Here is a 21,285-nt window from a genome sequence, read left to right as displayed (position 1 = left end):
GCGGTGGGGGTGGTGGGAGACATGAGTGGGGGCCTGGTGGAGGCTGCCCCTGGTGGCTGGGGGGTGGGGGTGGTGGTAGACATGGATGGGGGCCTGGTGGAGGCTGCCCCTACACTGCTGGGGGGTGGGGGTAATAGGGGACATGAGTGGGGGCCTGGTGGAGGCTGCCCCTGGTGGCTGGGGGGTGGGGGTGGTGGGAGACATGAGTTGGACATGAGTGGCGGCCTGGTGGAGGCTGCCCCTGCACTGCTGGTGGGTGGGGTTGGTGGGAGACATGAGTGGGGGCCTGGTGGAGGCTGCCCCTGGTGGCTGGGGGGGTGGGGGTGATGGGAGACATCAGTGGGGGCCTGGTGGAGGCTGCCCCTGCACTGCTGGGGGGTGGGGGTAATAGGGGACATGAGTGGGGGCCTGGTGGAGGCTGCCCCTGGTGGCTGGGCAGTGGGGGTGGTGGGAGACATGAGTTGGACATGAGTGGGGGCCTGGTGGAGGCTGCCCCTGCACTGCTGGGGGTGGGGGTGGTGGGAGACATGAGTGGGGGCCTGGTGGAGCCTGCCCCTGGTGGCTGGGGGGTGGGGGTGGTGGGAGACATGAGTTGGACGTGAGTGGGGGCCTGGTGGAGGCTGCCCCTGCACTGCTGGGGGGTGGGGGTGGTGGGAGACATGAGTGGGGGCCTGGTGGAGGCTGCCCCTGGTGGCTGGGGGGTGGGGGTGATGGGAGACATGAGTGGGGGCCTGGTGGAGGCTGCCCCTGCACTGCTGGGGGGTGGGGGTGGTGGGAGACATGAGTTGGACATGAGTGGGGGCCTGGTGGAGGCTGCCCCTGCACTGCTGTCGGGTGGGGGTGGTGAGAGACATGAGTGGGGGCCTGTTGGAGGCTGCCCCTGGTGGCTGTGGGGTGGGGGTGGTGGTAGACATGGGTGGGGGCCTGGTGGAGGCTGCCCCTGGTGGCTGGGGGGTGGGGGTGATGGGAGACATGAGTGGGGGCCTGGTGGAGACTGCCCCTGCACTGCTGGGGGGCGGGTTTAATAGGGGACATGAGTGGGGGCCTGGTGGAGGCTGCCCCTGGTGGCTGGGGGGTGGGGGTGGTGGGAGACATGAGTTGGACATGAGTGGGGGCCTGGTGGAGGCTGCCCCTGCACTGCTGGGGGGTGGGGGTGGTGGGAGACATGAGTGGGGGCCTGGTGGAGGCTGCCCCTGGTGGCTGGGGGGTGGGGGTGATGGGAGACATGAGTGGGGGCCTGGTGGAGGCTGCCCCTGCACTGCTGGGGGGTGGGGGTAATAGGGGACATGAGTGGGGGCCTGGTGGAGGCTGCCCCTGGTGGCTGGGGGGTGGGGGTGGTGGGAGACATGAGTTGGACATGAGTGGGGGCCTGGTGGAGGCTGCCCCTGCACTGCTGGTGGGTGGGGGTGGTGGGAGACATGAGTGGGGGCCTGGTGGAGGCTGCCCCTGGTGGCTGGGGGGTGGGGGTGATGGGAGACATGAGTGGGGGCCTGGTGGAGGCTGCCCCTGCACTGCTGGGGGGTGGGGGTAATAGGGGACATGAGTGGGGGCCTGGTGGAGGCTGCCCCTGGTGGCTGGGCGGTGGGGGTGGTGGGGGACATGAGTTGGACATGAGCGGGGGCCTGGTGGAGGCTGCCCCTGCACTGCTGGGGGTGGGGGTGGTGGGAGACATGAGTGGGGGCCTGGTGGAGGCTGCGCCTGGTGGCTGGGGGGTGGGGGTGGTGGGAGACATGAGTGGGGGCCTGGTGGAGGCTGCCCCTGCACTGCTGGGGGGTGGGGGTGGTGGGAGACATGAGTTGGATATGAGTGGGGGCCTGGTGGAGGCTGCCCCTGCACTGCTGTCGGGTGGGGGTGGTGAGAGACATGAGTGGGGGCCTGTTGGAGGCTGCCCCTGGTGGCTGGGGGGTGGGGGTGGTGATAGACATGGGTGGGGGCCTGGTGGAGGCTGCCCCTGCACTGCTGGGGGTGGGGGTGGTGGGAGACATGAGTGGGGGCCTGGTGGAGGCTGCCCCTGGTGGCTGGGGGGTGGGGGTGATGGGAGACATGAGTGGGGGCCTGGTGGAGACTGCCCCTGCACTGCTGGGGGGTGGGGTAATAGGGGACATGAGTGGGGGCCTGGTGGAGGCTGCCCCTGGTGGCTGGGGGGTGGGGGTGGTGGGAGACATGAGTTGGACATGAGTGGGGGCCTGGTGGAGGCTGCCCCTGCACTGCTGGGGGGTGGGGGTGGTGGGAGACATGGGTGGGGGCCTGGTGGAGGCTGCCCCTGCACTGCTGGGGGGTGGGGGTAATAGGGGACATGAGTGGGGGCCTGGTGGAGGCTGCCCCTGGTGGCTGGGGGGTGGGGGTGGTGGGAGACATGAGTTGGACATGAGTGGGGGCCTGGTGGAGGCTGCCCCAGCACTGCTGGTGGGTGGGGGTGGTGGGAGACATGAGTGGGGGCCTGGTGGAGGCTGCCCCTGGTGGCTGGGGGTGATGGGAGACATGAGTGGGGGCCTGGTGGAGGCTGCCCCTGCACTGCTGGGGGTGGGGGTAATAGGGGACATGGGTGGGGGCCTGGTGGAGGCTGCCCCTGGTGGCTGGGGGGTGGGGGTTGTGGGAGACATGAGTTGGACATGAGTGGGGGCCTGGTGGAGGCTGCCCCTGCACTGCTGGGGGGTGGGGGTGGTGGGAGACATGAGTGGGGGCCTGGTGGAGGCTGCCCCTGGTGGCTGGGGGGTGGGGGTGATGGGAGACATGAGTGGGGGCCTGGTGGAGGCTGCCCCTGCACTGCTGGGGGGTGGTGGTGGTGGGAGACATGAGTTGGACATGAGTGGGGGCCTGGTGGAGGCTGTCCCTGCACTGCTGGGGGGTGGGGGTGGTGGGAGACATGAGTGGGGGCCTGGTGGAGGCTGCCCCTGGTGGCTGGGGGGTGGGGGTGATGGGAGACATGAGTGGGGGCCTGGTGGAGGCTGCCCCTGCACTGCTGGGGGGTGGGGGTAATAGGGGACATGAGTGGGGGCCTGGTGGAGGCTGCCCCTGGTGGCTGGGGGGTGGGGGTGGTGGGAGACATGAGTTGGACATGAGTGGGGGCCTGGTGGAGGCTGCCCCTGCACTGCTGGTGGGTGGGGGTGGTGGGAGACATGAGTGGGGGCCTGGTGGAGGCTGCCCCTGGTGGCTGGGGGGTGGGGGTGATGGGAGACATGAGTGGGGGCCTGGTGGAGGCTGCCCCTGCACTGCTGGGGGGTGGGGGTAATAGGGGACATGAGTGGGGGCCTGGTGGAGGCTGCCCCTGGTGGCTGGGCGGTGGGGGTGGTGGGGGACATGAGTTGGACATGAGCGGGGGCCTGGTGGAGGCTGCCCCTGCACTGCTGGGGGTGGGGGTGGTGGGAGACATGAGTGGGGGCCTGGTAGAGGCTGCGCCTGGTGGCTGGGGGGTGGGGGTGGTGGGAGACATGAGTGGGGGCCTGGTGGAGGCTGCCCCTGCACTGCTGGGGGGTGGGGGTGGTGGGAGACATGAGTTGGATATGAGTGGGGGCCTGGTGGAGGCTGCCCCTGCACTGCTGTCGGGTGGGGGTGGTGAGAGACATGAGTGGGGGTCTGTTGGAGGCTGCCCCTGGTGGCTGGGGGGTGGGGGTGGTGATAGACATGGGTGGGGGCCTGGTGGAGGCTGCCCCTGCACTGCTGGGGGTGGGGGTGGTGGGAGACATGAGTGGGGGCCTGGTGGAGGCTGCCCCTGGTGGCTGGGGGGTGGGGGTGATGGGAGACATGAGTGGGGGCCTGGTGGAGACTGCCCCTGCACTGCTGGGGGGTGGGGTAATAGGGGACATGAGTGGGGGCCTGGTGGAGGCTGCCCCTGGTGGCTGGGGGGTGGGGGTGGTGGGAGACATGAGTTGGACATGAGTGGGGGCCTGGTGGAGGCTGCCCCTGCACTGCTGGGGGGTGGGGGTGGTGGGAGACATGGGTGGGGGCCTGGTGGAGGCTGCCCCTGCACTGCTGGGGGGTGGGGGTAATAGGGGACATGAGTGGGGGCCTGGTGGAGGCTGCCCCTGGTGGCTGGGGGGTGGGGGTGGTGGGAGACATGAGTTGGACATGAGTGGGGGCCTGGTGGAGGCTGCCCCAGCACTGCTGGTGGGTGGGGGTGGTGGGAGACATGAGTGGGGGCCTGGTGGAGGCTGCCCCTGGTGGCTGGGGGTGATGGGAGACATGAGTGGGGGCCTGGTGGAGGCTGCCCCTGCACTGCTGGGGGTGGGGGTAATAGGGGACATGGGTGGGGGCCTGGTGGAGGCTGCCCCTGGTGGCTGGGGGGTGGGGGTTGTGGGAGACATGAGTTGGACATGAGTGGGGGCCTGGTGGAGGCTGCCCCTGCACTGCTGGGGGGTGGGGGTGGTGGGAGACATGAGTGGGGGCCTGGTGGAGGCTGCCCCTGGTGGCTGGGGGGTGGGGGTGATGGGAGACATGAGTGGGGGCCTGGTGGAGGCTGCCCCTGCACTGCTGGGGGGTGGTGGTGGTGGGAGACATGAGTTGGACATGAGTGGGGGCCTGGTGGAGGCTGTCCCTGCACTGCTGGGGGGTGGGGGTGGTGGGAGACATGAGTGGGGGCCTGGTGGAGGCTGCCCCTGGTGGCTGGGGGGTGGGGGTAGTGGTGGACATGGGTGGGGCCTGGTGGAGGCTGCCCCTCCACTGCTGGGCGGTGGGGGTGGTGGGAGACATGAGTGGGGGCCTGGTGGAGGCTGCCCTGCACTGCTGGGGGGTGGGGGTGGTGGGAGACATGAGTGGGGGCCTGGTGGAGGCTGCCCCTGGTGGCTGGGGGTGGGGGTGATGGGAGACATGAGTGGGGGCCTGGTGGAGGCTGCCCCTGGTGGCTGGGGGGTGGGGGTGATGGGAGACATGAGTGGGGGCCTGGTGGAGGCTGCCCCTGCACTGCTGGGGGGAGGGGTGGTGGGAGACATGAGTGGGGGCCTGGTTGAGGCTGCCCCTGGTGGCTGGGGGTGATGGGAGACATGAGTGTGGGCCTGGTGGAGGCTGCCCTTGCACTGCTGGGAGGTGGGGGTGGTGGTAGACATGGGTGGGGGCCTGGTGGAGGCTGCCCCTCCACTGCTGGGCGGTGGGGGTGGTGGGAGACATGAGTGGGGGCCTGGTGGAGGCTGCCCTGCACTGCTGGGGGGTGGGGGTGGTGGGAGACATGAGTGGGGGCCTGGTGGAGGCTGCCCCTCGTGGCTGGGGGGTGATGGGAGACATGAGTGTGGGCCTGGTGGAGGCTGCCCCTGCACTGCTGGGGGGTGGGGGTGATGGGAGACATGAGTGGGGGCCTGGTGGAGGCTGCCCCTGCACTGCTGGGGGTGGGGGTGGTGGTAGACATGTGTTGGTGATCAGTAGTGCAAGGTGACATGTGGGTTGGCTGGTGGGCATGGCCATGGTGGATGGGTTGCCTGTGGGACATGAGCAGGGGTGCAGGTTAGTACCCTGTGGTGTGGGCTGCCTGCAGGGGCCGTGGAGGGTGTAGAGAGAACACCTGGGGGGACCCACATGGCCAAATCACGTGTAGCATTCCCCGGCACCACCGAAATACACATACCCTGCAGAAATCGCGTGTGAATCTTCCACGCACCTCGGAATACACGTACCCAGGCCAATCGAGTGTGGAACTTCCCGCGCACCCCGAAGTATGCGTACCCAGGCTAATCGCGTGTGGAACTTCCCGCGCACCAAGGAACACGTGCACATGCTATTTTTCACACAGCGGGTGTCCGTGTTTGTCGGTGCCCCTTTGCACCTCATTTGTCCTAGAGGGCCACTGTATGGGCCATTCATCATGGCTGTATATGGGTGCTTTTTGTTAGCGCACATTTTGGCGCACATTTTTTTCTGTCGCAGGGGCGCTACCGCCTGCTTTCTTGTGGCATACTTGTTTGGCCCTGTGCGCGTCTTTGACCGTGCGCTGGTTTGCCCTATTCGATTCCATGAATACGGGTTGTAGGCGAGCTTGTGGGCGTTCCGCGCACTTGCCTCCTGTACTTCCCCCGTGACGCCCATATTTTCACACGTTGTTCCCCATTCAGAGTGTTACGCCCCATGTTCCACCTACTTTTGTGATGTGCGCCGCACTATGTGCTATTTCGCAGTGGCCGTGGCGCACGCTGTTGGATGACCTGTGCGCCGGCATGCGCGGCGCACATTTTTAGCGCACATCCAATGTTTTTCTCGCGCACGGACTTCCATGAATCGCTGTGCGCTGGTTTTCCTGTGATTTTCGCACTTGCACTGCGATTTTCGCACTTTTCCTGCGATTCGCACCTTTTGCCACCTCTGCGCGGGAATTTTCGGCGCACATTAATTCTATGAATCGACCTCTTAATTTGATCTTGTCTACTTTCTAAGTTAGTCCTGTCAGCAAAAGGTAATCATTTCTACTGGTTTAAATATTGCCATGCCGAGATACAAACCTCCCGGCGTATATTCACCATAACTGCATGTACATTTTGAATATCTGCTGCCCGAATTTAGCCGTATTGAATCCAACAAACTTTGAACTTCAGCCACTTACCACTCAGAATCTACTTATTTCAAATGCTGCCAAAAATTGATACCACCACCTCTGAATTGAATCCCCCCAAACAGTGCCACCACAGAGTTTTGTCACTTCCCTTGCACCTCCAAACCTAGCCACCTGGAATTCTGCTGTCTTTAAATTTAGGTGCTTTTATTTTTTCATGCTTTGCATTTAACCACCCTTGAATTGCTGCAACCTTTGAATTAAGTCACCCTGAACCCAACCACCTTGGATACTGTCAAGACTGAATCCCTGCCACTTCTGAATTTAGCCACCCTGAATATGACCACATTGAAACATGCTGCCCTTGACTGCAACACATGAAAGGTTGTACCACCTTGAAATCTACCATCACAATATTCTACCAACACTGAATGTTGAGATCTCAATTCCAATTCCCCTGGGTGTATAATCTCTCATCACTGTAAACTCAGCCACATCCAAATTTCACCACTAAACATCTGAAATCCACCATAAGGGTAAGTACCCATGCAAAACCAACACAAGGAGACTTACATCCTTTGAAATCCAATCTCACTTTCTGTAAGCTCAAAAGTTTCAAAACCTTATCACTACGAACCTCTGAGAACTCCAGACCATGAGGGCTAGCGACCAGGAGTCATCCACCACAGGAAAGCCCTCTGGGAATCTAACCTTCATCACCGTGAATAATTTGACCACTGCAAACGCTTAACAATCTGTCCACTACAAGGCCTTGAGAGTGAGAAACAATTCACCACAGGAGGGCTTTCACTCCGGGAAACAATGACAATAAGAGGCCTTGAAAAATGTGATCCTCCCCATCGGTAGCCTATAACCACAGCGAGGCATTCACCATTGTGTAGCCAAATAAACGCAGTTTACCCTGTCACAGAAATTTCCCAAAACTATGGTATAACCACTGGGATTATAACCAAATGGAACTACCAACAACAGCAAACTTTCCCAACTAGAGAGCCTACCACCGAAATAGCTTGACACACTGCCACTGCATCAATAGACCAACCACCCACAACAACAGTCACAAAAAATCCACAAGCACCAATTTGCACTAATACATGAAGGATGAATTAACACGAATGGAAAACAGAACAAGAAAGACAAAATAAACCACACCCCCACTGAACAGCAGGAACCACCTACCAGAATTCACAACACCTCTAAATCCCCAACAACCCCACTAAACAAACTAAAGATTCTGACAAAGAAAAGAACAAAGACATCAAACATTTCTCGCAACCTCGCTACCTACAAGCCAGCCACACCAGAAATCAGACAATCTACAAAAAGGACCAAGTGGATACTAGAGGAGACCCCACTATACTTTCAAACTACCCACCCCAACACACAGAACCCAGCAATGGAGAAAACAGTTTAGGAATGAGACCTATAAAAACAGAGATAAACTAGAATCCCCTGCTGCCTACACTCCTTATATAACCATAAATTGGAAAAAGAGCCAACAGGACAACCAAACACCTATCTACAATGGCTTAGAACAAAGAAACTCATTGTGCAACCGAATGGAACTCCTCAACAAAGGGACAGATGATATAACCACACAACCGGTAACAAACAGGCCTGTCCAACAGAGAGCCGAAAGTCTTATTGATGCCAGCACCATCAAAATGAACCAGCCAAATCACACAGACTACACGGCAGGATACTCAACATACAATCTATGGCAAAGCACAAAACGGAAATGTACAGCCTTCAAAGCGAACGCGGCATGGATACTCTCTTCTTCATTCAAACATGGCTCTCAGACAACTACAAAGTAATCGATCATGAAGCCATACCCAACAATTACAAACTAATTCACTCTAACAGAGAAATGGGAAGAGGAGGAGGAATCTCTGTAGCACACAAAAATCACATCCACTCCACGTCCCTACCCTCAACTGACATAGAAGATTGCAAATCACTCCTAGTCAACCTCAAGCTTAATGATAAATTCAACTTACTCTTCCTTCGGCTCCACATTTCACCCTCATACAACCCTAACTTCGACACAAATCTCACGAATACCATACCTAACCTTTCCACAAATCACAACATAATTGTTTGGGAGACTTCACCATCTGGTTTGAAAGAGATAATGAAACCACAACAAACTCCTTCACTGCCCTAATGGAAACCCTTCATCTAAAACAAATACAGACCCACTCAGAGAGATCGACACAAACTAGACTTACCAGTACCAATTATATATGGAGCAACCATCATATGATCCCTTTCGCCATCGCAATTTTGAGCTGCATGATGTTCGCAAACATAAAACTCCCAGTGATAAACAAAGGAAACTGGAAAAGACTTGGCCTTGAAACATTAACAAAACTATTACAAACTAACAAATCTGACACCTTCCTGCTAAATGAAATGACACCAGACACAGTTAAAGAGAAACTTCACACTTTGATCACAGATGTGTTAGACCAACATTCACCCTTAAAACTCTTCAAAACCACATCAAAAAAACATGCAGCACGGTGGTTCGTAGAGGAAATGAGGGAACTCAACAACAAATCAAACTGTGACCTAGAAAAGCAATGGAGGAAACTCTAAAACCAATTGGACAAGACATACTACCAATGACCAATTCAGCCATCCTGACAGCTAAGAAAGCATACTATACTGTGAGAATCCAATCAGCAATAAACCCACAAAAGTGAAAGCGAAAGTGACACTGTACAAAAAGGTTAGAGAAGAATAGGTACAGCTAAAAGTAAAATAATAGTTGGGGGATCTGACAGACCAAGTCAGTTCAGGGCAGAGTTTGGCGTATGAGACAGTGAATCCTCACTAGGGATCAGTGAGATTACTGGAGGAACAGTTAGGGTTGAAGTTTCCCAAGGAATACATTCCCAAAGCAGGTAGGTCATCTGATGACAATGGAGACCCTAATTCCATCCCCAGATATTGGAATGGCAGACTCCTGGGAAAGGCGATCAATCAATACCTCAATCTCTTGGAGGAGACCATCAGATTGCTCTGTGAAAAAGAACTGTTGGCCGTGAGGACCTATACACATAGTTGCACCTGTAGAGAGTTCAGGAACCCTGGAAACCTTAAACCTGAAGACAAACCCAATTGTAATCTGCTGGACTTTGAAACTGGGATAAGGAGCAGCACATCTGAAACCGGGTTAAATATTCTTTCTTTAATACCTCCGTGCAATAAGGTTAGTTACTGAAGTTGAACATTATTTTGCCCCGAGTAAGCAAAGGTTTTAAGTATCATATCATTGGCCCAACCTCTTGGTGCTCCCACTCCTGCAGCCCATTACAACAGTTTAAAAAAAACATACATCAAAGTTGGAAAAACATATCATAAAATACAGTACACCCATCGTGGCACTTTACCTAATTATTCAGATTGTGCCACTTCAAGACAAGTCATGGTTACATGGCATATTCAAAAATAAATGGAAGCATTCCAAGCCTTAACCTTATTTAATTAAGTAGAAGGAATTTTGAAAGACATCCTTTTGAATTCAACCCACCACTGCTACCCAGCATTATAAACAAAACCATCCTGTGACCCTTAAAGAAAGGAGTCACTCTTTCACCCTTGTGTATGATGAAATATTTATTTAAAAATATATTAAGACACAATATCAAGCAATTACCCCCAAAACAAAGCTCACCTGATATAATTGATCTGTCACACACACAGCAATTGGCCAGACAATATGCAAGATTCATGTTAACCATAATGTATTAGGGACCTGTCATAGTGTTGGTCCAATTGATATGATATGATATGGCACTTATAATGCGCCAGTACAAAAGTGTTTGAAGGTGCGACGAGGCAAGGGAGGGGGAACAGAGGGAAGACAGACAACAATCCTACTTGGCCAGGTGTCAATCAGATCACGCAAGTGCATGGGAAGGGGGAAAGTGGAAAGTGCAGGGGGAAGGGGAGGGGACAGTGCAGTACATGGGATAATAGAATAAATAAACAATAAGTAAAAGTACGGGCAGCAGGTGGCAAATGTAAGGGTAAGTGCAGACATCAGGTGTCAAGTGCTGGTAGTGGGACTGTAGGGATACAGAAAACAATCCCCGAATGCGGGGGTTGCCCAGAAGGCAGTGCAGGTGTGCCACTGGCAGGGGAGGGGACCTGGGCCCGAGATCAGAGGGTGGCCAGATAACCAGTGCAGTTTCAGCCAGGAAGTCAGAAGGGGAGAGGAGGAGAAAAGGCAGAAGCAAAGAGAAAGGTTTTGAGGTGCTACCGGTACTGGAGATGAATCTCCTCAAGTTTCAGGGAGGCAGAGAGGCTGTTCCAGAGAGAGGCCCCAGCCGAAGAAATAGATCTACCACCAACTCGTTGCTTGGAGAAGCGACTGACCCTGAGGGAGTTGGAGGCGGATGAGCAAAGAGCTCAAGAAGGAAGATATTTAGGAAGAGAGAGTTGAAGGTATTGAGGCCCCAGAAGGCCTTGTGGACAATGCAGAGGGTTTTGACTTATTCCCCGAAGCCACTGGGAGCCAGTGCAGAGATTTGAGTCCTGGAGGGATACGATCCCCAGAATTGAGGCCAAGGACAAGTCTTGCAGTCCTGTTCTGGATGAGTTGCAGAGGGCAGAGAGTAGAAGCATGCAGATTTAGAAAGAGTCTGTTGCAATTGTCCAGTTTAGAGAGAACCAGAGCTTCCGAGACAGTGAGCTTGTAGGGGAAGGAGAGAAAAGGAGGAATACCTCTGAGGAGGTGCAGCTGGTAGTGTGACTTCTTAGAGACATCAGAGATGTGAGGAGAGAAGGAGAGTGTAGAGTCAAAGAAGACCCCAAGGGATTTAGCCTCACAGGTGGGAGTAGGAAGAGGGCCAAGAGATGCCGGCCAGAGAGTGACAGGAAAGGAGGGAGCGGGTGTGCCAATGAGGAGAATCTCTGTCTTACTGGCATTAAGGGGGAGATCATTGGTGGCACACCTCTCCTGGATGGCGAAAAGACAGTCAGAGATGAGAGAGGGAGAAGAGGTGGCTGAGGGTAGCCTGAAAATGAGCTGAGTGTCATCCACATAGCACTGGAAGTTGGGGCAGAGCGCAGCAATGCAGTGGACAAGAAGTGCCAGGTATTGGTTGAACAGCCAGGGAGAGAGGTTAGACACCTGGGGAACACCACAGGTAGATATAGAGGAGGGGAAGTACCCAAGTTGAACCTGGGAAGGTCGATCAGAGAGGAAAGAAGTCAACCATGCCAGGGCCTCACCAGTGATCCCCAGGTTATCACAAAACGGTTAGGCAGGATGGCATGGTTGACCGTGTCAAAGGCAGAAGAGAGATCAAGTAAGATGAGGACACAAGGGGTGTTGAAATCAATGTTGGAGAGCAGGTCTTCACGGATGTTCAGGAGAACAGTTTCCGTGCTTCTGGCAGCTCTGAAGCCAGACTGATGATCATGGAGACAACCAACACATTCAATGTGAAGATTGAGCTGGGAGATGGGCAACTTTTCCAAGAGTTTGCCCAGGAAAGGAGTGATGGAGATTGGGCGATAGTTAGCCAGGCAGGACGGGTCGGCGGAGGGTTTCTTAAGAAGAGGGTGCACAAAGGAGTGCTACGTGGGGGAAGGGAAGACTCCAGTAGGGAAAGAGTGGTTGCAGAAGTCGGCCAGGGCAGGAGCCAGGGAATCAATGTGGTCCTTGATGGTTTTGATGGAACAGGGATGAACCTGTTTTGACAAGACTTTCATAGATCAGACTTGTCTAGAAACCTTGTCTGGGAGAACAGGGGAAAGGCAGAGAAGGAGGGAGAAGAGGTGGCCGAAGAAGGGCTAGAGGAAGAGCAGGGAGTAGAGGGAGGAAGGGGAGAGGAGGAGAGAGAGGGCAAGATGTCCTGAGTTTTAGAGATGAAATGAGAAGCTATTGCCATGCAGAGGGCCTGGGAAGGGACAGGAGAGGTAGGGACTGCGGCAGGATTGGCCAGTTCTTTGCAAATTGTAAAGAGTTCAGCCGAGTTGTTAGATGCCGCAGAGAGGCAGGCTTGGATGTGAGCTCTCTTCTTGGTGAGGACAGAGAGTCGGTATTGCCTTTGGAGCAGGCGGCAGGCCAGTTTGTCAGAGGATGTACATGAAGCACGCCATTTCCTCTCAGCCACCCTGCACTTGTATTTAAGGGTGATGAGGTCTGAGTCGTACCAGGAGTTGCACTTCGCTTTGGGCTTCAGGCGGATCCTCATGACAGGGCAAGTACATCGAGAGTATCAGATATAGCAGAGTGGAGAATGGAAAGGGCTGTGTCAGGGTGTGAGTCAGTCAGAGGGGAACAGGGGGTGAGAAAGTGGCAGCAAAAGCCTCAACTGACACACGCTTCATGGGTCAGATGACCGAGAAGGTGGGTGGCAGTGATGAAGTTGGCTTGGCCTGAGGGGTAGAGAGGGTGAGCTGGGAAGAAAGGAGAAAGTGATCACTCCAGGAGAGAGGAGTGGTGAGAGGGATAGAAAGGGGAAGGTCTGAGGAGATCAGAACATCCAGAGTGTGCCCTGTAGAGTGAGCCGGGCCAAAGCGGAGAATAGAGAGTGGGAGAGAGTCGAAGAGGTTGCGAAAGAGTCCAGAGGAAGGACAGGAAGCATCCAGGAGGATGTTGAATTCTCCAAGAAGGAGGAGTTGAGTGGGCGAGACCAGGTGGGAAGAGGAAAGGTCTGCCCACTCAGAGAGTAAGGAGGAGATCTGACCAGGTGGCCGATAGATAGTAGCCACAGTATGGGAATAGCTAAGAGAGAGAGCCTGCAAACGAGGCATTTGAAAGAGGAGTAGGCCTGCGTAGGAATGACAGAGGCAGGAATCAACTCTGGGAAGATCAGGGCTACACCCCCGCCAGAACGGTTGGACCTGGACGCGGGAGGATCTTGAAGCCGTCAGAGAGGAGAGTGTCAAAGCTTGTGACAGAGCTGGCTGTGAACCATGTCTCGGTGTGACCGAGGACATTGAGGTGAAGTTCCTACAGAAGTTGGCAGATGTCAGAGGAGTGTTTGACATCTGAGTGAAAGTTAAGAGTGGCAAAATGGAGAAGGTTGTCATCCTTGAAAGACTTCCGCGGAGGGGTGCAAATCAGAGGTACGCCCTGTGGAGGTGTAGAAGAAGCCCGAAGGGGGGCAGAAAGGGAAGGAGGAGAGGGCAAGGTAGCCATGGGGGAGGCAGCGGGGAAGGCGAGGAAACAGTGGAGGGAGGAGAGGGGACAGCAGGAGAAGAATGAAAATTGATGAGGCATGGGAAGTGTCGGGGGGAATTTCTGCCGGGGTCGGCCGGGCCGTCCGCAGACCTCCAGGCAGGGAGGCCCCAACTCCTCCCGTGTATATCCCAGATGAGATAGAGTATGAGACACACACAAGGAGCAAGGTGACTCTGCTGTTTATTAGACAAAACGGCAGGGATGGGTCAAGGAGCGTACGCGTCCGTCCTGACACACACACAATCGTGGGGCTCGCAGGCCCTTTTTACTGTATTATGACGCGCTACTTGCGTCACTTCAGAAAGTTAACAAAAAACCTATCGCCACTCTTAATTGGTTGCTCGAGTGGTAGGGTTAGTATAGCACACATATAGAGAACAATGTTAGTGGACAAAGGGTAGTCAGGTGATATATCTGGGTTGTCCCTACAATTAGATACATGAGAATTGTTACATGAAGACTCCTGAGGATTGGTTAATATTACTGTCGTCAGTGATAAGAGCCCCATGTTCTGATTGGTGCGCCCGTGAGCCTCCCAGCCTGGGACCACCGCCGTTCCCAGCTCTCGGTGTACCTGCAATTTGCAACAATGTTTCATTATGGGTACGTGCAGACAATGTGAGGATTTATTCATGGCTGGACGGCTGACCGCTCGCACTGTCGCAGATGTCCATTGCCTTTCAAGTGTATCTGCCTGTGTCTCGTTAGCGAGGGATCCAGATGCCTCTTTTCTCCTGGGTTTGGCACCTCGTCAGGTTCGGCTTGGTCACGTGGGGAGGGACCGTGTTTGAGGCAGAATTCTGCACAATTAATATTGCTTTTCCACTGTGTGTCTAGTTTAAGTTGCAGGTGTGACCTTAACGTTGGTGCGCGGAGTGCGAGGTTGCAACATCGTGCCTTCGATGCTTTGCTCTTGGAATGTGGGTTTGCAACATTGCGACCTTGGCTGGTTGTTCCACCCGGCTCTTTCTGCAGGATCAGCAACTTGACTCTTGCTTTGTTAATGTCCAAGGGAGCTCTTGTTTGAGGCCTACTTGGGCCTGGTGCATAAGTGGTCCGTTTGGTGCGTAGGTGCTTTAGGTTATAGTCTCATATTGTCTTATGGCCAGTATCGTGTCTTTGTTATAATTCTTATTACGGCACCTAAGTGTAGGAGAAGCGTAAGCAAGCTCTTTAGATGAGTTCATGATGCGTCTTGCGTTTCTGCATTTCTGAAAGCCTATGTAAAAACAATAAAGATGCACGTCCGTGAGTATGTCTGTCGCCTACGTCATAGCACTGAGTATATTCTTCATGTAGATTGGTGCGGGAGTGTCCAGTGTGTATGTTGGCACAGGTGTGCTATCCGTTGGCTATGTCGTCATGGCATCTCTAACGACGTATAGTTTTAGTCCAGTTGATCCATGCCGCAGGCATCGGCATGGGCGGGGCGGGCTGCTGTGCAGGCAGATGGACACATCCGTATGTTCCTGTACCAGGGTATCTGGTCGTCTGGTAGATGGGCAAACTCTTCTCGTGGCGGGTGCTTGGGCCGTGAACCTTTAGGCCAAGCTCGAGAGGTGAAGGACGGGAGCCTGGTCTTCCATTCTCCCATTTCAGTCCCCCCTCTGGTCGACTTGTCGACCACAAACATATCCTTCTCGTTATCTCCTCTTACTCGCCATATCTTAGTTATTCCTCCTAGATGTCCATAATGGTTCACATGATCTTCGAATGACCAATACATATATTCACAGGTTCCTCCAGGAGTACAGTATACCCATTTCCCTATGTAGCTCCTGGGGTTTCTTGGGTTCTCGATCTTCACTGATGGTGGGTCTAGATGGTTGGTGATGATTTGGGTGCGCAGCTTCTCCCTCTCCTGTATTATCACACCTGTATGTTGGCCGTCATCTGCTGGCATCAAGGGGTTCATTCCCACCATTTCGAGCAACTCGTCAGTGGTACGTGCCTTCTGGGCCTTCCAAAATCTAATTATGATCAGCGTAGCTCCAGCCAAAATAGTACACCCCACTATTATTTTTAGTCCATCTGACAGCCAGGATGGCATCCATGACCATAATAGTGAGAACCAGCTCTTATCCTTGTTTACACCGTTACTTTCATCCATCATTTTGGAGTGCATCTGGGCCAATTGTGAAACTGCTTCAGTCAGTGTACCATTGTCAGCATCGTTGGCAGGTATGAACGTGCAGCATGATTGTCCTATCTTTGCACAAACTCCTCCTTCCATTGCTGTGAGAAGGTGCAATACATATCTGTTCTGTAGTGCTACCATCCTTATAGCTCGCAGCTCCTCTTTTATTGCGTTGAACCCATTTACTGTAGAATTGATGGTCATCATTAGTTCCCATCTAGTTATTTGGAGCCATTTTGCGTTTGCGTAAGCCTGCAGTCCCGGATGTATTATTGAGGAGAAGAACATTGCTGCTCTGCTGAATAGTCTGTGTTCTGGCGGTATTGAGGTTAGTGCCGTTTCCGACCTTCCACACAGGTAATTTCCTGTTAGTGGCTCTCCTTGTCTTTTTTCTCCTATTTAGGACAGTATCATTGCTGTTGGTCCTGTTCCCTTGCTCCTCCTGAAGTGGTGCAGACCTCTTTTTTCTTTTGTCCCCTTCATCCATTTTGGGAAAGTTTGCTACATTGACATGCTTCTTAGGTACCACTAGTGATGGTACATTGACGTGCACCATCGTGCATACACCATTCCACAGGGGAGGCAGTGTATGGTATGCCTTTTCTCCACAAGCCCAATAATGGTCCATTATTACTGCTGTTCCTGCTCCCCCCTCAGGTAACTCCATCACACTTGCACAGTTGGTGTTATATCCTACGTCCACCTCACCTTTATGCTGGTAGCATACCTTGGGCGCAGTCAACGGTAGTATTGTTATTGGGTCTTCATCTGTTTCTACCCACGTGAGCATTGGTACATACTTGATCCACGTCGTCCAACATCGGTGATTGTGTGCCTCGATAGTTGAGATAGTTTCCTTTGTTACCATGTTGCTGCCAATCACTCCTATCTCCCAGCTGTTGTCCAGATACACCTTTCCTGTTATCGTCACCAGCGGCCTCTCCCAGCATCCTTGTTTACCCGGAACTTCAGTGGCGTACCAATCACATGGTAGATACTGCAGTGTTACTTTCTTTGTTTCTCCTTTTGCGGGGCCACTTGTTATGTATCTGAATGCCTCAGCATGTAAACTGCTCTTGTGGTAACTCATATAGGTCTTGAGGAAGTTGTTTTCATATGGGTATGAGTCTCGTGTTTTCCATGTCATGTGCACTACTGTCCCTTGAAATCTTCCTTTCGTTTGGAACAGTGCCAAGTATATTATGCACCGTGCTGTCTTTTCATCTATTTCTGTGGCAACAAATGTTCGTGAAGCACTCATGGCATATGGTATTAATGAGCAAACGTAGCAGCTGTCCTCAGTTGTCTGCTTACCAATGCGGGTCATGTGTTGGTACCATATGTTGTTTGTGACGTGTGCTGAATCTTGTATATAATTATCAATACCTTTATTGTCTGAGTATGTGTTGCGTTTAAATCTATCTTGCTTGGGTGCAATGTTACTACTATCACCTGACGTAACACCTGTTGCAGCAGGGGACGGGGGTATATTAGGTTTGGGTGCAGCAATAAAATCAATAGCATAGCTGTACTGCCATACAGAGGCAGCCAAGAACCCGGTGATCATCAAAATCCCTATTACTTTTATTACATATGCTAATCTCACCGGCATTTTGCTCTTACCTTGCTGCAGTCCTGGCAGCGTATTCTTGCGACGTTAAAGTTGCCCGCCTAAAAATTCTCAAAAATGCTTGTTATTTAATGTTAGTTTTTTGTTTCCTTTAAGCTCTCCCTATCAAATAGTCATTCAGTGCCCAGGCGAAGAGCTGTTCCCACGCTACTCTAAGCGATCTGTCTCTTAGGACCGGCAAGTATTGGCGGAGGTGGGGCATGGAATATTCTACGGCCAAGAGGAATGCTGTGTAGTAGACACGTACCCTTCTCTTTTTTAGGTATGTTGGCCTTTTTATTTCGTATACAAATTGGTGTGACAATTCTTCTGGGTAGTCATCGTCTGGGAGTACCATCTACGCCTGGGCAGTGAACTTGTTATTTAGATATTTTCTTAACAATACAATAATACGCAGTTCCTGTATGTGCGAGAGAAAAAACAGAACATTCACATGTTTACATGTGTATTTGTGCAGGCAATGTCTTTCAGTTCAGTTATAACTATACTTGGGGGTCAATGGGCGGGGGGTTTGGGCTCAGATGGCGGAAGTATTTTTACTCTTTGAGCGTGTGACCATGGGGTGGGCAGTATGGGGATCACCCCTTTCTTCGTTAGTTATTGTCTCCGGGGAAGCTGGATAGTGACATGGTAAGGGAACAATTGGGTCGTTGTCTGTGGTAGAACTTCCTTCCGCTGTCAGGGATGTTGTTGCTGTTCTTCCAATGGACCTGTCGTTGGCGCTGGGGCGGGTCTGCAGTTTGTAGATCTTTACATCATGTAGGTGATTCCAGGCACGCTTGTCCTTCAGTTTTACTGCTCTTGTTGATACGTCCTCTACCAGATGGGGGCCAGTGAACCTCCTATCGTTCCATTTCCTATTGAAATTGCGGAGTAGCACGTGGTCACCTTTGGCAAGTTTGCACAAGTTCTCCTTTTCCAATTCTGTACTGGCGCCTTCTTCTTGGTTGCTGGTAGACCCGCCCCGTGTGCGCTCGAGCTGTTGAGACACAAACACAACACTAGTAATCAAAGAAGACACATATTGATACATTTCATCACCTAACACACTTGCTGAACTTTCGTGGTCAGTGAATGCCCTTGACGTTGGCGTTAGGGGAAGGCGCATTTGACGTCCAGTAACCACCTCGTGAGGGGTGAGGTGGTGGTCGGACCCTGGCCTATTCCTTAGTTCAAATAGGGCTAATGGAAGGCAATACAACCAGCTTTTCTTTGTTGTTTGTTGTATTTTTGCAATTGCCTCCTTCAATAGGCCATTCAGGCGTTCACATACACCATTAGCCTGTGGGTGGTATGCACATGCAAATTTGTGTTTTATGCTCAGTAGGGATGTGATATGCTGGAACATTTTGTTTGCGAAATGCGGGCCATTGTCTGATCTTAAAACCTCGCACACTCCCCACCTGGGGAAGACCTCCCTTACTAGGAATTTGGCTGCTCTAAATGCATCTGGGTGTGAACAGGGCCCTGCTTCAATCCACCTAGAAAATGGGCATACTACTACAATCATATACCTATTACCTTGACATATGTTGATCATATCAACATAGTCAATATAGAGATGCCGAAAAGGTCCCTCTGGCCGGGGTATGGTACCTCTTATCACCTTTAGGGTATGACCGGCAGTAAACTGTTGACATGTGAGACAATTGCTGATAAAATTCGACACATGAGAATTTAACTCGGGACAGAACCAGTCTTCTCTAATTCGCGCTGCAATTATTTCCTTGCCTGTATGGGCTGGGTGATGTAATTGGCTCAGGGCGGTGTTTAAAAGTGCCAATGGTATTACAACTTTTCCAGTGCCACCCTGGCGCCATAGTGCGTCGGTTGGTGACATTGTACATCCTCTTTTTACCCATATTTCTTTTTCGGCCATGGGTGCAGCCGCTTGTAGCTCCATAATCTGTGTGGCTGGGAGATGGGTGTACCCTTCTCTTATCAACATCTCCCTAGCCATTCCCCTCCCTCTCCCTCTCTGTGAGTCTGTGGGGTTCCATATCTCACCAAAGTATGCAGCATATTTCGCATGTGCATCTGCTGCTGCGTTCCCTTTTGAGACGTGGTCTTCACCATTGGTGTGTGCGGTACATTTGACTAGGGCTAGTTCTTGGGGGTCGTTTATTACTTCAATTAGTTCAGCCAATAAGAGGGCATGTTGTACTGGAGTGCCATCAGCTCTCCTAAACCCTCTTCTTCTCCATTTTGATAGCCCTGAGTGGACAGTGGATGTAACATATGCACTGTCGGAATATATGGTTACTCGTTTGTCAAAACTTTCCTTTAATGCCAATATTAGTGCAACCAGTTCCGCGGCTTGAGCAGAGTAATGCTGTGGTAATTGTACACATTTCATAGCCACACACACCGGCGCCTCCATCATTTTTACCACTGCTGCCCCAGTCCTCCTTATCCCATCTCCTTGATCAATAGTTGATGACCCATCAATAAACAAAAGCTCACCTCCCTCTAGTGCGTTTTCTTCAACTTTTCTAGTACATGAGTACATTTCAGTTATTTGGGTGCAGTCATGGGCGTAATCTCCCTCCTCAATTACTTCTGCTAGGAACCTTGCAGGGTTAACCGTGCTACATCTAACAATTGCTAGTTCAGCTCTAGACAAAATGATCTCATAACCTGATGCCCTCTGTGTTGTTAGTGTGGACTTGGGTTTATTCAGTATTGCAAATAGTGCATGCTCCACAAACAGTGTAGTTGGACACCCCATGGTTATTGCTGATGCTTTTTCCACTGCAAAAGCAGCTGCAGCAAGGCCTTGTTCGCAAGGGAAGTGACCCAACATCACAGGGTCTAAGTGGCCACTGTAAAATGCTACTGGTTTATAGCCCATGCTAGTTTTTTGGGCCAATACTGCTTTCATCACTGCTGAGTCGCAATGTGAAAATATGAAAAATCGTCGCTCATAGTCTGGGGATGCCAGTACTGGAGCAGTTGATATCGCGTCTTTCAATTCGTCAAAAGCCTCCCTCATTTCCATAGTCCACCCCAACTTTTTCTCCCCTTTATTTGCTTCCTTCAAACCCTCAAGCAGGGGTCCTATGTATGAACTGTAATCAAACACCCATGCTCTACAGTAGTTGCACAGCCCCAGAAATTGCTGCAGTTCTCTCACAGTCTGTGGCATTGGAGTGTTTGAAATGGCCTGTGCTCTTTGTGGTGCAATCCTTCTTCCATGTTGGGATATCAGTTGGCCAATGTAAAGTACCTGTTCCTGACAGTATTGTATCTTTTCCATGTCTACCTTGTACCCTTTTTCAGCCAATATCGTCAACATTTTTAACGAGTCCTCTCTGCATTTACTTTCGTTAGTACTGCAAATTATTATGTCATCCACATACTGTAACACTGTGCTTTCCACTTCAACGTTACCCAAATCCATCTGTATTACTCTATTGAAAATTGAGGGTGATTCACAATACCCCTGTGGTAGTCTGGTATGTTTCCACTTTGTATTTCGGTAAGTGAAGCTTGTCAAATCTTGTGAGTCTGGGTGTAATGGTATTGAGAAAAAAGCATTTTTAAGGTCAATCACTGTAAATCGTGATGCTTCTGCTGGAATGCCACATAATATCGTGGCCGGGTTTGCTGTTACTGGATACTCTGCTTCCACTATGTTGTTCAAGGGCCTGAGGTCCTGTATGAAGCGCCAAGACCCCCCTTTAGCCTTGCGCACTGGGAACACAGCCGTGTTACATGGTGACTCTGAGGGGATCAATATGCCATTGTTTATAAGGGCCGTTATGGTTTCATATATGCCCTCATCTGCCTCTTTTGACAGTGGGTACTGTTTCACTCTTGGT

The sequence above is a fragment of the Ambystoma mexicanum genome, chromosome 4p (genome assembly GCF_040938575.1).
Source record: "Ambystoma mexicanum isolate Mex_15411 chromosome 4p, UKY_AmexF1_1, whole genome shotgun sequence".
Classification (NCBI taxonomy): Eukaryota; Metazoa; Chordata; class Amphibia; order Caudata; family Ambystomatidae; genus Ambystoma; species Ambystoma mexicanum.
This window is presented reverse-complemented; position numbering follows the sequence as displayed.